This window comes from Tachypleus tridentatus, unplaced genomic scaffold (genome assembly GCF_004210375.1).
Source record: "Tachypleus tridentatus isolate NWPU-2018 unplaced genomic scaffold, ASM421037v1 Hic_cluster_2, whole genome shotgun sequence".
NCBI lineage: Eukaryota > Metazoa > Arthropoda > Merostomata > Xiphosura > Limulidae > Tachypleus > Tachypleus tridentatus.
The window spans coordinates 67,494,770-67,511,203 of record NW_027467782.1 but is presented as its reverse complement, the minus strand read 5'-3'; the positions used below and the strand labels follow the sequence as shown (position 1 = coordinate 67,511,203).

Here is a 16,434-nt window from a genome sequence, read left to right as displayed (position 1 = left end):
TTATCGTTATTATTCTTGACTTTTTGGGTGGGGAATGTCTCACTAAATGGTCTTTTGGGTGGAGGCAAAGGTAGCAGTGGAAAGAAGGAAAGGTCGGGATGGGTTCGCATCCGAGTCGCGCTAAACATGCTCGCCCTCTAAGCCGTGGGGGTGTATAATATGACGGTCAATCCCACTATTCGTTGGTAAAAGAGTAGCCCAAGAGTTGGCGGTGGGTGGTGATGACTAGGTGCCTTCCCTCTAGTCTTACACTGCTAAATTAGGGACGGCTAGCATAGATAGCCCTCTTGCAGCTTTGTGCGAAATTCCAAAACAAACAATCCATTTTATCGCCTCCATAGCTCAGTGATTAGAGCAATCGCCTCCATAGCTCAGTGGTTAGAGCACTGGTCTTGTAAACCAGGGGTCGTGAGTTCGATCCTCACTGGGGGCTAAGGTAAAATCATTGTAGCAAGAACGGGTTAATACTCCCCTAACTTTTTCGCCCTCCCAACCGTGGGGGTGTATAATGTGAGGGTCAAAAAGACATTTCATTTCTGATAACAAAAAACATCACCAATAGCTGAGCTAGCCACCGAGCAAGTCAGACGTGCCAATATGCTATTCAAAACGAAACGTTCATCCTCGCCAGTCAGGCCGTTAGTGCCGCCTGTAATCGTCGACGGCTTACCGCCGAACCTCACGCCGTACCAAGTCGCCACGTTGATCGCCCGAGCCAAGCCTGGGGCAACCATCGAACCGTCCAGGACCCGTATTTTACGCCGGGGAGGAATCCTCATCCAACCAGCCACTATTGCAGACCAAACCTATCTGTGCCAGCCATGGAACACTGAATTTAAAGTAAGTTGTTCCCCAACGAAAAGTCCAGTCAATCTTTATTCTGTATTCCTCAGGGCGTCGACCCATCAATTCAACCTGAAGAAATTAGACAAACCATAGAACCCCAAATACAAGCCAAGGTATACGCAGTTCATCGAATTTATTCTAAGAACAGTAATCATCCCACACACTTCATGAAGATAGTGACAACATCGAAGTACAGTGCCGACTGTATTTTTTACGAGATGGCTGTTATTATCATATATTTCATTTTAGAGCCGAACGCCCACATCGACGACCACTCAAGAATGGTTCAAACCAAGCACCCAGATATCGTAAACAACCAACGGAAATCTTCCAACAGGAAAATACCAAAAATACCGCCGATTCCAGACCGTATTAGAAGAAACACGAAGAGGGATTCAGACAACCCGACTCAGAAGAAGACAACACCCATTGTTGGCAACACGCCAAGTTGCAGTAGTTCAAGAAAAGAAAAAGGACAGTTCCTGCCAGACTTCAATCCCAGTTCCACAGAACTCAACAACCAGCCAGACTCAAACCATTACGAAGATAACCATCGACGCGACAGCACAAACTGAAAAACAATCTACCTCCACGCAGAATACTCAAACCAAAATCTCGAGAAGAAACAAAGCATCACAGACCAGCGAAGAACAACTCACCGAAGAACAGCCAGTAGTTCCACCACCAAAGGCCACGTTCTCAGTTGCACCAATGGGCTTCAAGTGTGGAAACAAGTTCATGATGAAGTTGCCACCCGATCTACAAGACTGCAGCTAACAGTTTTCACGTACACCATCAACGTAGTTCATCAGTTTTTTTTTGTTTGTTTGTTTTTTTTTATTAATTTTTTTTTTTTATTAATTTTTTGTGTTGTTTTTTTTTTTTTTTTTCTTCCCAGCTACTACCGGGCACGGTCTGGGTAGACTATTCGGCGCCCAGGCCGTGAAAGTGGGTTTTCTCAGGGGTACCCCTGCTTCCCCCCACAGCAAAATCTCTGGCATCGGACCTGTAGGTCCCAGCCCTCATTCTGAAAAGGGCCGTTTACCCAGTCAAGGGTATCTAATCAATTACAGTAAATTTTAAAACCAATTCGCCAGCCGCTAGGGTTCTCCATCCTCGAGCCAAAGTCTGGCTCACTTCACTTTCGCTGCTTTCGTCCAGTTCTCCGTCCTTCTCTCACTCACAAATATTTTTGAAATGTTAAAAATAAAGTAAAACTCCATGGATATTTTAAAACATTTCTCACGTAAGGGGACGAAGAGGAACTATAAAGTTCCTGAACACCCAGTTGAGAGAGAGAACTCTTCTGAATTTCTCTCTCTAAACTGAACCCTGCCACGTTAGTTTAGTTTAGTTTAGTGTAATAGTCACGTTTCAAGGTCGCCGTCAAGCAGAGCAGACGTGCAAGTCAAGAGCTGCGAGACAAGTGCATTGAAGACTAAATTATCTTGTGAAGTGCATAAAGTTTTACTAAAAAAGGTTACCCCTTAGTCTTTATCAGGACTAGTAAAACAGTATGAAGAGAAAGAAGATAGTGACAAGATCCAACGGAAAAGCCCTTTCCAACGACGAGATCATGGATATGCTGAATAGAGCTATTGAAGGACCAGCCTCTGAATCACTGAGTAGTTCGACTGAGAGTTCCGAAGGTGAAAACTCAGGAGCTGAAGAATCACGAAGACCAGAATCTTACGAAACAAACGAGACATCAAACAAGAGGAGGCTGAAGAAGAAGAAGAAAAAAGGACATGGTAAGTATAGTTTCTGACTATTCCACTAACCCTAACCTTAATGACGCTAATAATAGTTCTAAAAATCAAAGTATTAATAACATAACCCATGTTAACGAAAACAAAGCCACTTGCTCTAACGATAATTACTTGAATACAAACAACACCACCATCGCCACTAATTCTGAGAACACCACCACTGTCACACAAACACACAATTCTCCTAACTACAGAATCCCAACTCTGTTCATCGAAGGAGTAAACAAAACAACACGCATTCCACAGATTGTCAATCAACTGAGGTCCTATTACCCGGGCATTCAGTTTAAAGACATCAAACGTCTTCCTAATGGAAGAATCATGATTAAATGTACCGAACCTCAAGAGTTTGCTCATATTTTGGCCCACTGGCCCAAGGATGCCTTCGGTGTTCAAGCCACCATCACAACACCAAAACTAACAGTCATAATCAGAGGTGTCGATTTCGACATTGAAGATCATGAAATCACTGAAGAATTAACAACTCAAGGCTTTGACATTGCATCATCGAACAGAATCATCTCATTCAGAACGAAACAAAAAACGCCACTGATCAAGGTAACCGTCAACAAAAAAGACGATCAAGAAAAATTATTAAAAAACGGTTGCTTTTTATTTTTCAAAAGACACACGACCGAACCGGAAAAGACACATCAAAAACCAATAATCCAATGCTACAAATGTCAACGGTTCGGACACACAAAACTAATTGTATGGCCAAGGATAGATGTGTCAGATGTGGCGGATCTCACGAGGTCGCTCAGTGTCCTAACGAGCGTAACCAAGTTAGATGCGCCAACTGTCAGGGCCCCCACGCAGCCAGTTACAAAGGCTGCCCCAAATACACCCAAATACGTAACAGATTCCTTTTCAAAACCACGAACAACAATAATCAAACCCACGGCTACCAAAACAACACCAAACAACCTTTACTACCAACTCCAACCGACTCGCAAATCAAACACGCTCAACCTCAACCAACACGTACTTACGCGGACGTAACACGCCCCAAAACAACACAAGCATTTAACCCAACAGATTTCACCACAAACTTGCTAGCAATGCTGATAGAATTGAGTGATCTCCCCTCATTCGAATCGAGGCACGAGTCACTCAAGGCTGTTTGCAGCCTTGCAAGTCATTATTTTAACCTCCTCACCTGAAACCACACCCATCTCTCACTCAAAATTCACGCGAGGGAAATAAAACAACACATTGATACAACACATTAAAATCTTACACATCAACTGCCAAGGAAATCTTAAAGACAAAAGGATAGAAATATACAACATAAACAAACATATAAACGCCAACATAATCATCATTTCAGAAACACTTTGCACAGAGAAACAAAACACCACAATCCCCGGATTCATCTCACACAACATACCTCACTCAGAAAACAACAGAGGTATAATAACTTACTTTAGTAAAAAATATCGCATCTAATCTCGATAGAAGATTCATTTAAATCTGACATTAATGAGACCATTTTTGTAATATACACTTCAACAACCGGCTAACTATTCCGATTCTAGCCATATATTGCTCACCAACCAAAAATATCGACATTAACTTCCTTCAAAATGTGTTAATCGAAAACCCAAACCAATTATTATTGGAGACTTTAATTCACCGCACACAGAATTAAGGGGTAACAGAGACACACGCAGAGGATCCTGCATAAAAAATTTTATTTCTAGCAATAAAATGCACTTAATTAATGACAATACACCTACACACTTCTCAGCCGCCAACGGCTCATATGATGTACTCGATTTCATCATCGCACCCAAGGACATGGTTAATAGAATATCTAACTTTAAAGTGCATGATGAAATCACCAGTGACCACTTCCCCGTGTCATGTATGATTCATCCGCGCCACCCGGCTGTGGCGTACGTGACTCCTTCCGCATACACCTACACTGAAACAGACTGGCTCACTTTTAATGCCTCTCTGCACTCATACCTACCCCACCCAATCGAACATGTAAACAACAAAACAGAACTAGACAAATATGTTGATCAAATTACAGAAGCCATAAAGAAAGCCACAAAAAACACAATTCCTAAATCAAAAAGAAAACAATCACTTATTCAATGGACTCTAACACCAGAAATTCACGCACTAATAATCAAACGTAGACAATTACGACGAATACACTACATCACACGTGATCCACACATTAAAACAGAAATCAATAGAACAAATACAAAAATTAAACAAGAAATTAAAAAAGTCAGAGAAAACAATTGGCATAACTTCTGCAAGAACTTAGAAAAACCAAGAAAAATCCAAAAGAATTCTGGAAAAATTCAAGAGTATTGCGTCAGACAAAACACAAATCACATGTTACAACACATCACACACAACAATAAAATCGCAAGGACGGACGAAGAGAAAGCTGACTTATTAGCTGACTATTACAAATCCGCTTTTAGCGATTTAAACTCAGTTGATTTCGACACACAACACCAACACCATGTCAACAACTACATAAATGCAAACCAAGCTTCATTCTCACCAGGATTTCCCGGAGAGACACTAGAAGCATACTCAAATTCAATCAATAGAAAAATAACCATAACCGAACTAAAGATTAATATCAAAACTTGAAGAACACTTCCCCCGGACATGACCAAATACCAAATATTATTCTCAAAAAAAGTTCCACTCTCCTACTACAACACCTCACAAACATCATGAACATTTCATTAGCGACAGGGTATTACCCTGACACGTGGAAAAAAGCCATCATAACAACGATCCCCAAGAAACAAACTAACAGAACAAATCCAGATAATTTCCGCCCCATCAGTCTGTTAAGCTGCCTTGGCAAACTGATGGAGAGAATTATTCCAACCGTCTCCTCCATTTTGCGAATCAAACAACATCCTTCCAGAATCTCAAAATGCCTCCAGAAAAATAGACAAACAACAGATCACCACACGACTCACCGAATCAATATACAAAGCTTACAACAACAATCAAGTAACCATCGGGGTATTCCTAGATGTCAAAAGCATTCGACAGCGTTTGGCACAATGCCATCATATACAAACTAAACCACCTACAAATAAATCCTACGATAGTCAAATGGATTTCAAATTTTTTAACCAATAGAACAGCACAAGTAAAAGTCAATAAAACCATATCCAAATTGTTTAATATAACGGCAGGAGTGCCCCAAGGATCAGTCCTCTCTCCACTTCTTTACATAATTTTCGTCAGTGACATACCTTTTCCAAATCTAACATACACACACAATTCACAATACGCAGACGACATCGCAATCTGGAGCACCTTCAGAAACCCAGTAATGGCCATGTCTCGCGTACAAGAATCACTAAACAACGTCTCAACATGGAGCAACAAGTGGAGGGTCTTGTTAAATCCGACAAAAACACAAGCAATCACCTTCTATAGAAAACTAAAAAAGCAAAGAAAAAATCTAGAAAAAATAAATCTATCACTTGGAAACACAACCATCAACATGAGCAAAACATCACATTCCTTGGCGTCACTTTCGACACAAAACTAACATGGAAAAACACATAAACAATATACACTCATCAATAAGAAAAGGATTTCATATCTAAAGACTATAACTGGTAAACAATCAAAATGCGCACCGAACACCATTATACAAATATACAGGCTTACATCCGTCCACTAATAGAGTACGGATGTCAAGTAACATACAACATGTCAAACAACACACTCCAAAAAATCCAAGTGCAACAAAACAAAATATTAAAATCCGCATTCAGTTTACCATCTTTTACACCAACAAATTATCTACACCAAATTAGTAATTTACCAACTATAAGAGATAGAATAACAGAACTTTCTCTGAAATATTATCGAAAAGCATAAAAAAAAAAACTAACGGCATCACTACACAAATTATCAAGTGCACCAACAAAATACATATCACCATACAACATATTTCAAGAATCACAATCCACTCAACAAAGAGTTTAAATACATAAAACTATGTTATTAACATGAATTCCTTTTTTTTTTCAGGTACAGGGCACACGACAGGCAAAACTTTCGGCGCCTGTCGTGAAAGTGGGTTTTCTCGGGGTACTCCTGTTTCCCCACATCAAAATCTTCAGGCATTGGATTTCTAGATCCCAGCCCAGGCAACCTTTTGCCCGACCCAGAATCGGGCCGTTTGATTTGATCTGAACTTGAATGAATTACATTCATGTTCACATCTACCCAACTTTTTTCTTTTCGAGACAGGTCCCGACCTTTCCTTCTTTCCACTGCTACCTTTGCCTCCACCCAAAAGACCATTTAGTGAGACATTCCCCACCCAAAAAAGTCAAGAATAATAACGATAATTAAATTATTAAAATAATATTAAAAAAAAAACCACCACTTAATCCTAATAACAATCCACGAGGGGACGAAGAGGAACTACAAAGTTCCTGAACACCCCAGTTGGAGAGAGAACTCTTCGATTTTCTCTCTCTAAACTGAACCCCTGCCACGTTAGTTTAGTTTAGTTAGTTTAGTGTAATAGTCACAATACGTATTCATTCCACATAGTGAGTACCGTGTTTTACTGTCTATTTTTCGTTCTTAGTTTCAGAGAAAACTAAGGGAAAATGTCTGGGCGAGGCAAAGGTGGCAAAGTGAAGGCCAAGGCTAAATCCCGTTCAAGCAGAGCTGGACTCCAGTTTCCAGTCGGGCGTATACATCGTCTCCTTCGAAAAGGAAACTATGCCGAGCGAGTAGGAGCTGGAGCACCCGTCTACCTCGCTGCTGTCTTGGAGTACCTGGCTGCTGAAGTTTTGAGTTAGCAGGTAACGCTGCACGTGATAACAAGAAGACTAGGATCATTCCTCGTCACTTGCAACTTGCCATTCGTAATGACGAAGAACTCAACAAGTTGCTACAGGGTGTTACTATCGCCCAGGGAGGCGTTCTGCCAAACATTCAGGCTGTCTTATTGCCCAAGAAGACCGAAAAGAAGTAAGTCGGTAAATATTAACAATATATCAAACGGCCCTTTCAGGGCCACCACCTCCTGATGGAGAGATAGTACAGTTCCTTCGCCATACATCTCGTGTTAATAATTTTCACAGAACACGCAACAAAAGGCGTGTCTCTTGTGTACGACAAACCTTATTATCCCATCTTCCATAATACATAAATAAATAAATAATCATAAAACAAAAACGTTTTACTACGATTCATTATAGTACTTGCTATATAAGTAGATCGTCACAGTTAGGTTTTTTCTTATACCAGCATAACGATACGTTGTTGACAGTGTTCACTGTCGTAACCAGACTATGTTCGTCTTTCTAAGTAAGCTGAGTAGTATGTGTAGTTCGTAAGCTATTGCCATTTCTTTTCAATATTCTTAACCTGAAAGGAATGTACCTACCTTCATAGATGTCGTTACACGGAAAGAGAAAAATGAAAACAAACCAATACGTCATTTTCTGCAGCACAATAATATATTTCGAAGGAGAACAAGAAAACACACCAACTTCGTAATATGAAATTTTATACTTCTCTCCAGGCACATAACTAGATTAAATATCGAACATGCAGGAATTTTTGAAAACTGTTTCATGCACGTCGAGTAAGTGTAATAATTTAAAAGGTTCCTTGATAAAGTAAAACGAAAGAAGACTTAACTCACAAACTTTCGTAAGAGAAAAGACGGCTGCTGCTAAACTACAACTCCTTGCATTTCTTACGTGCAAATTCAACTTGAAAAGATGTATGTTACTAACATAGTACAAGTAGTCGTGATGTGTGCGAATGGCATACTCTTTGTTCAGGATGTGGTGGCCCTGAAAAGGGCCGTTTGTTTATTGGCGAGGGTAAGTTACAATACTCTCTCTCTATTTAGGCTCGTTCCCCTCGAATTCTACGTGCGAGTTGGATGTCTTTCGGCATGATGGTCACTCTCTTTGCGTGAATGGCACACAGGTTAGTGTCTTCGAAGAGACCCACCAAGTACGCCTCACTGGCCTCCTGAAGAGCCATGACAGCAGAGCTCTGGAATCTAAGGTCAGTCTTGAAGTCCTGGGCAATTTCTCTCACCAGTCTCTGGAAAGGTAATTTTCGAATGAGCAGCTCAGTTGACTTCTGGTATCGACGGATTTCACGGAGGGCTACTGTTCCTGGCCTGTAACGATGAGGTTTCTTTACACCTCCTGTTGCTGGAGCGCTCTTTCGGGCAGCTTTAGTGGCCAGTTGTTTTCTTGGTGCTTTTCCGCCCGTGGATTTTCTTGCAGTTTGTTTCGTGCGAGCCATAATTTTGTTTTGTCCGTGCTATATTACAAACGTACGTAGAACTACAATCCTACTACACTCTTCGACTTCCGTGCTAAGAATGATCATCGTTCCAAATCGTTCCAATGGTATTTGGGTATTTTGCCCTGGAGGGTCAGGTTCACTTTGACCTCTTCCTCCTTCCTGAACTTATTTTCCCTAACTGTTTGTGTTAGGTCCTTTTCAGGGCAATGTCCATTTATAGTCTTTTTTTTTTTTTTTTTATACAGTAGTCAAGGTAGCTGGTGGCATTTTTTTTTATATCTGATTATTATTTTAAAATACATAAATATGTAAACTATAAATATTATATTTAAAGTTTATATACATACATACTTTACTTTACTTTTCTTTATGTATAAAATATATGTTAATTGGGGAGAGATATTTAGGATTTTCTTCATCATGTATGAGGTACCTCTCTAGTTCACATAATAAATCATTTTTCATCCAATTTTTGTTAAAATATCTAATTGTTATATTTAGAGTCTATCTGATATGGTTGGTATGTTCGAGTAATTGTGAATGAATTTAGATGATGTTGATCTCGGTACTCTGTATGCTGTTGTGAGAAGTGTATTTTGTATTGTTTGTAGTTTAGTTTTGATTGTTTTATTACTTACAGTTACCCATGCTGGAGCTGCATATTCTATTACTGGTCTTATATATGTTTTGTATATTTTCAAAATGTTATCTGTAGATGCTCCACTGTGTTTACCAGTTAGACTCTAACATAGTTGGTTCTTCGCCAAATTTTATTTTAATTTCGTTGACATGATTGATCCAAGTTAATTTTGAATCATAAGTCAGACCTAAAAATTTTGCTGATTGGGCAACCTGAGTAGAGTGCCATTCATATATATTTCTAGCTGTTGTTTTCTGTGTTTTGTCGATTTCGTAAAAAGTACCAGCTGAGTTTTTGCTGTGTTTATTTTAATTCTATATTTTTGACAGTATTCACTTATTCTATTTAATTGTGGTTGTATGTTTGTAGCTGCTATCGTGGGTGTTGCAGCACTTTTCCAGATTGCCACATCATCTGCGAACTGTGATGAGAATCCATGATTTGGATCCTTCAATGGCATATTGTTTACATACATGATGAAGAGTATAGGGCTAACCACCCCTCCCTGTGGGACACCAGCTAGTGGAGTAAAGTATTCGGAAAAAGTTCCTTCTACGTTTACTCTACATTTTCTGTTTTCCAGAAAGTTAGATAACCAGCGAATAATTCCTCGCGGTAGTTCCATTTCATTCATTCGGAACCTTAGACCATCGTGCCAAACGGTGTCGAATGCTTTCTCAATATCGAGAAAGCAAGCGACTGTACATTCTTTTTGTTGAAACTATCTATTATAGTTTCGGTTAATCTTATTAAATGATCTGTCGTTTGTCTAAATTTTCTGAATCCATTCTGTTCTTCTGGTAATTTTGATGTTATCTCCAAGAATGTGGAGAGTCTATTACTTATTATTCTTTCGAGAATTTTGCCAACACAGCTGGTCAGACTGATTGGTCGGTAGCTATTTGGTTTATTCGCTGGTTTTCCTTCCTTATGGAACATTAATATATTTGCTAGCTTCCAAGAAACTGGGATATATCCTGAGGATAGCGATAGGTTAAATAGTGAATTTAGGTGGTCAAACAATTTCGGAGTGCCGTTTTTAGGAGAATAACTTGTATTTCATCTTCTCCTGGCGCTTTGTTTTTGGTGTTTTTTATTGCTTCTAGTATTTCATGTAAGGATATTTCTTTTGTTAGTAATGTGCATTCATAATCAGTGTTAGAACTTATATTTGTATCAGTTATGTTTACTGGAAATATTGGTTCATATTTATGTTTATTGTTTGCTATGTGATCAGTGACTTTATTGTAGAAGTATGTATTCATATCTGGATCTGTGTGTGTTTTAAATGTATTTTGGAGTTGGTCCTTGAAGGCTTCGGCTATTTCTTTATTTGTATGTGCAATGGTGTTATTGTGTTCAAGTGGAGGATATTTCTTTGTGTTTGTGTTTTCATTTGTGAATCTTTTAAGATGTGACCAGAATTTTTTCGGGTCAGTTATCTCATTTAGTTTATTACAGTAATTGTCCCATTTATTTTGTTTTTGTTGTTTTATTTGAGTTCTAATGTGATTTCTAATGTTGTTTATTTGTGTTTTCGTTTCTCTGTTTCTTGTAATCATGTACTGTCTTCTCAGTTGTCTGCGCTTTTTTATTAGGTTGATTATTTCTGTGGTGGGTTTCCATGTATTGATTGTTGTTTTATGGTGTTGTTTTGGTATTGTTAACTTGGCTGCTTTCTGAAGGCAATCCGTGATTGTTTGACAATAGTTGTCCATTTCGACATGCGTTTTAACTTCTTTAATAATTTTATTAGGTAACAGATTATCTAATTCTTGTTTATAGCATTGCCAATTTGCTTTACTGTAATTAAATTTTTCTTTCCTATATGTTACATTTTTTATAGGGGGTGAGATCGAAGACGCAAAAAATTGGGAGATGATCACTATCTACATCTTTTCCCACTTGAAATTTTACTAATTTCTGGCTTAAATTATATGTACACATACACAGATCTAGTATGTCACTAGAGTTAGTTGAATAGGATGTATGTGTTGGGGTGGTATCATTCAGTAAAGCTATGTTATTATCATCAATAAATTGTATTAATTTTCTACCATTTGGATTAGAACTTCGGCATCCAAAGGAAACATTTATACTGTTTAAGTCTCCCATGACTATGGTGTTTTGATTGTGGGAAAAGATGTTATTTAGTAAAGTTGTATCTAATTGTTTACTGGGTGAGCAGTAAATTCCTGCTACGGTTATTTTAGTTTTATTCAATTGGAGGATATCTACAGTAACATGTTCATTGCTACTGTTTAATTCGATTTCTTCTACAGATAAATCTACTTGATGAAGCAGCATTATGCCTCTGTTTTCATCTTTTTTATTTTTTCTGTCTTTTCTAATAGTTGAGTAATATGGTATTTTAAATCTATTATTATTATATGTTAAAGTTTCACTTAATATTATAATCTGAGGGTTTAATTCTTCTATTAAATCTTCGATCTCATGTTTCTTGGAAGCTATTGCACCTTGGATGTTGATATACACTACTGTGAACATTGTGCTGTGAGCATGTAACCTGTTAATGTAGTTATAATGTAGGGTATATGAGGTGTGACGTGTTTTATGGTAATAGTGATCAGTAGTTCTAGAAAGTTAGTTGTCTGGTTTGGTTTAGTGTATTCTGCTATAAAATCAGTTATTACATTTTTGAAAACTGTTGAAAACAGGCTTGCTTTGTCTGTTGTGTTAACATTCGTTTCTTGTATGGTGATGTTGTTTTCTTTTGGTTTTTGTGTTAATGTGTTCTTATTCTGTGTATTAGTTTTCTGTACTTGTTGTTTATGTGGTTCTTTTCCTTTTAACATTTCTGCATATGTAGTTTTTGTTGTTTTATTGTGTTCTGTTGATGTGCTTGTTTCGGGTAAGCTGCTTGTTTTCGGTTGATTCTGTTCTGTTGGTGTGTCTGGTTTAGGTAAGCTGTTTGTTTTCGGTTGATTCTGTTCTGTTGGTGTTCTGATCTGAAAAATGCGTTGCTTTATTTGTTTATATTTTTCGCAGCCTTTGTAATTTGCTGTGTGGGTTTGAGCACAGTTACAACATTTAGGCGTTTCTTTTTTCTTTTTTACATTGATTGATATGGTGTTCCCCGCCACATCCGCAGCACCTCGGTGTTGCTAAGCAGGCTGCTGAAACATGTCCATATCGTTGGCAGTTGTAACACTGTGTTACAACAATTGCCGGAGTTTTCAATTGTTCAACTTGGTATTTTTGATACCAGAGCAATATTCCATTGTTTATTAGATTTTGAATGTTGTAGCTGTCATCAATGTCTATTCTAATCAGGTTAGTAGGTGTTTGTGTTTTTTAGAAATAATTCTTTCTGTCTTGGTGTGTGGTATGTTTTGTTCGTCAAGTGCCTGTTTAACTAGGTCCAGGTCAATCGTCTGATGAACCCCTCTTACCACTATTGATTTTGGTTGCGGCTTACTTCCCGGAAGGTGGATTTTGATATTTCCAGGTTTAAAGGCATCTGTTGGCCATTCTTTAAGTAGTCGGTTAAGATCGACTACATCTTGCCCTTGCACCAGTACTCCGCCTCTCGGCAAACGCTTAATGTTAACTATGTTAACATTTGGTTTGCATCTCTTTACTTCTGTGGCAAGCAGGGGTTGGTTATATTGACCCGGAATGCCTTCTATTATAATTGCGTATTGTGGTGGTCTTGTTTTTGTCACTGTATTATTGTTGTTTGTTAGTTTGTTTTTTTAATATTTCTTTTGATATGACAGCGATAAAGTCTTGGTCTTCCAATTCTTGATCACTGTCATTTTTTCTTCATTATTATGTTTATCAACATCCATGGTGTTACTGTTTTTCACCGTTACCTTATTGGGACTTAACCCTACTTTAATTGCAGGTAGCTACCTCTACCTCAGTATTAGTAGCCGTCACTGCTTCTTCTTCACATTCTGAGTTTTCCGAAGAATTAATTTCCATAATTAATTTACGCTTAACTTTACTTTTTTTTTAATGACATTATTTGTTTTTTTAACAGTACTTAATTCTCTTTTGCCAACGTACAAAGAGTTAGCAATGGGAAACATTAATATCGTTGCCACCAGTTACGCTTGACTTACCTGCATTAGTCTTTTGTTGAGCCGTAACGGCTTTTCCCGCCATTTCTTTTGCTGGTCTTATTGGACCCGTAGTTGTTGTCTTTGCGGTTTCCCGCTCTTCTGTTCCCGATTTCAGCAGTCCTCTGTGATTTCTTCAAGTAATGTGCTGTCCTGATAAGATATACAATAAATTCAAGTGCTTCTTCTTATATTCTCAATTCAAATTCTTTTAAGTCTAAATCGCTTTGAACAAGAGCCAGACAAAGAACGTCTTATTCCTATCGTTCCAAGGCGCTCGAAAAATAAACCCTACATGGGTGAAACAAAGGGATTTTGTTTGTTTTGAATTTCGCGCAAAGCTACTCGAGGGCTATCTGCGCTAGCCGTCCCTAATTTTACAGTGTAAGACAAAAGTGTGTGTGTGTGTTTTTTATAGTTGAGCCACATCAGGCTATTTGTTGAGTCCACCGAGGGGAATCGAACCCTTGATTTTAGCATTGTAAATTTGTAGACTTACCGCCGCACTCGTAGGTGAAGAAAACAACAGGATATTTGTGCTTTACTCACCACGACTATGGAAACACGGTTTTTAGCAATATAAGTATGCAGACATCCCGCTGTGCCAATGGAGGCCTTTTACATATTTATCATAAATAGTAGGTTCAATTCATTTTCACCGAGTTGTTATTGACAATAATAATTGAAATACTATATAAACTATACAAGTTTAATAAAAATAATCCTTACTTCTTACAAGAAGTAGTAATAGTGTGACTCAAAACTTACACAATATTTTAATCTCTAATATATGGTTTGTTTGTTTTTTGAATTTCGAGCAAAATACAAAATGGCTATCTGCGTTAGCCGTACTTAATTTAGCAGTGTAAGGCTACAGAGAAGCCAGCTAGGCAGTACCACCCATCGCCATCTCCTGGGAAACTCTTTCACCAAGAAATAGAGGGAGTGACTATCATATAATAATGCCCCACGGCTGAAAGAGCGAACATGTTTACGAGTCGAGCGCCTTAACCATGCCCGGCCCTAGTATATGCTAAGACTTAATATTAATAAATATTTTACCTTTAATAATAAGTTTATTTTAAAATAGAAAAGCTACTTTTGTGAAAATATTTCTCAAATTTACCATTACCAATAATTTCATTTCTCTTTCATACTTATTCACATAAAAGTTTGGACATATACAGCAAATCAAATTGTGTTTCTAAGTAATACTCAAATCATTGATCAGATGGCACTAACAGTTTATTCACAATATAATGCAGGCGTACAACAAATCACGGAATTAAAATTAGTTTATGTTGTAATAAAGTCATTTGAAGCATCAAAGTTCTATTAAAAACATTAATAGATCAACCAAGTTAACAAATTAAATAACTGGTTACAATTTTCTTTCTTCAGAAATTAAAATGTATTAAAATACGTTTCCACAAACATTTTTAAATTATCTGAATTGCTGACAAAACGACAGTTAATGAGTAGTGTTGACAGACTCCTCATCCATAAAACTTTAGAATTGGCACTAAACATTCAGGAAGGTAGCGTTCTGGAGTCAGCTAAACCCAGATTCGTTCGTCAGACTGCCAGATAGTGAGGTAGTGATTCATTTCTCCAGAGAACGCTTTTCCATTTCTACAGAATCCAATGGCGGTGTGCTTTATACCGCTCAGCCGACGCTTGGTATTGTGCATCTTGATTTTAGGTTTGCGTCCGGCTGCTCGGCCATGGAAACCCATTTTATTAAGCTCCTGACGAACAGTTTTTGTGCTGACGTTGCTTTCAGAGGCAGTTTGGAACTCGGTACTGTGTGTTGCAACTGTGGACAGATGACTTTACGCGCTACGCACCTCAACACTCCGCGGTCCAACGGGGGAAAGCAATATCCAAAATGTCCTTAGTAACGTGTAAGTTGTGGGGAAATGTCCTTTGCAACGGGGGTAAGAAGTGGGGAAATTCTCTAGCAACGGGTGTATTCAGTGGGAAATGTCCATAGCAACGGAGGTAAACAGTGGGGAAAATGTCCATAGCAACGGGTGGTAAACAGTGGAGAAAATGCCCCTAGCAACGAAGAAAGCAGTGTCCAAAATGTCCTTAGCAACCTGGGTAAGCAGTGGGGAATGTCCTTAGGAACGGGGTAAGCAGTGGGGAACCTTTCCTAGCAACAGGTGTAAACAGTGAGGGAAATGTCTCTGGAAACGGGGTAAGCAAGGTCCCTAGCAAAGGGTGGTAAGCAGTAAGGGAAATGTCCCTAGCAACGTGGGTAATAAGTGTGGGAAATGTCCCTAGCAATGGGGGAAGCAGTGTCGGAAATGTCCCTAGCAACGGGGGTAAGCAGTGTCTAAAATTTCTTTAGCAACGGGAGTAAACAGTGAAGAAAATGTCTTTTCAACGGGGTAAGCAGAGAGGAAATGTCCCTAGCAATCGGGGTAAGTAGTGGGGGAAATGTCAACATCAATGGGGTGTAAGCAGTGTCGAAAATGTCCCTATCAACGGGAGTAAGCAGTGTCCGAAATATCCCTAGCAACGTGGGTAAACAGTGGGGGAATGTCTTTAGGAACGGTGGTAAAGCGTAGGGAAAATATCCCCAGCAACAGGTGTAAGCAGTGAGGGAAATGTGTCTAGAAATGGGGGGTAAGCAGTGTCCCTAGCAGAGGGTGGTAACGAGTGGGGAAATGTCCTAGCAACGAAGGTAAACGTTAAGGTAAATGTTCCTAGCAATGGGAAATAAGCAGTGTCGGAAATGTCATTAGCAACGGGTAAGCACTGTCTAAAATTTCCTTAGCAACGGATGTCAACAGTGAAG

General features: G+C 38.7%; 1 non-coding gene across 1 annotated transcript; it reads left to right on the top strand.

Moving 5' to 3' along the window:
- The first annotated feature begins 360 nt into the window (after positions 1 to 360).
- TRNAT-UGU (transfer RNA threonine (anticodon UGU)) lies at positions 361 to 433 on the top strand. The gene has a single exon. It is a non-coding gene; the product is annotated as a tRNA-Thr (tRNA).
- Positions 434 to 16,434: the final 16,001 nt, after the last annotated feature.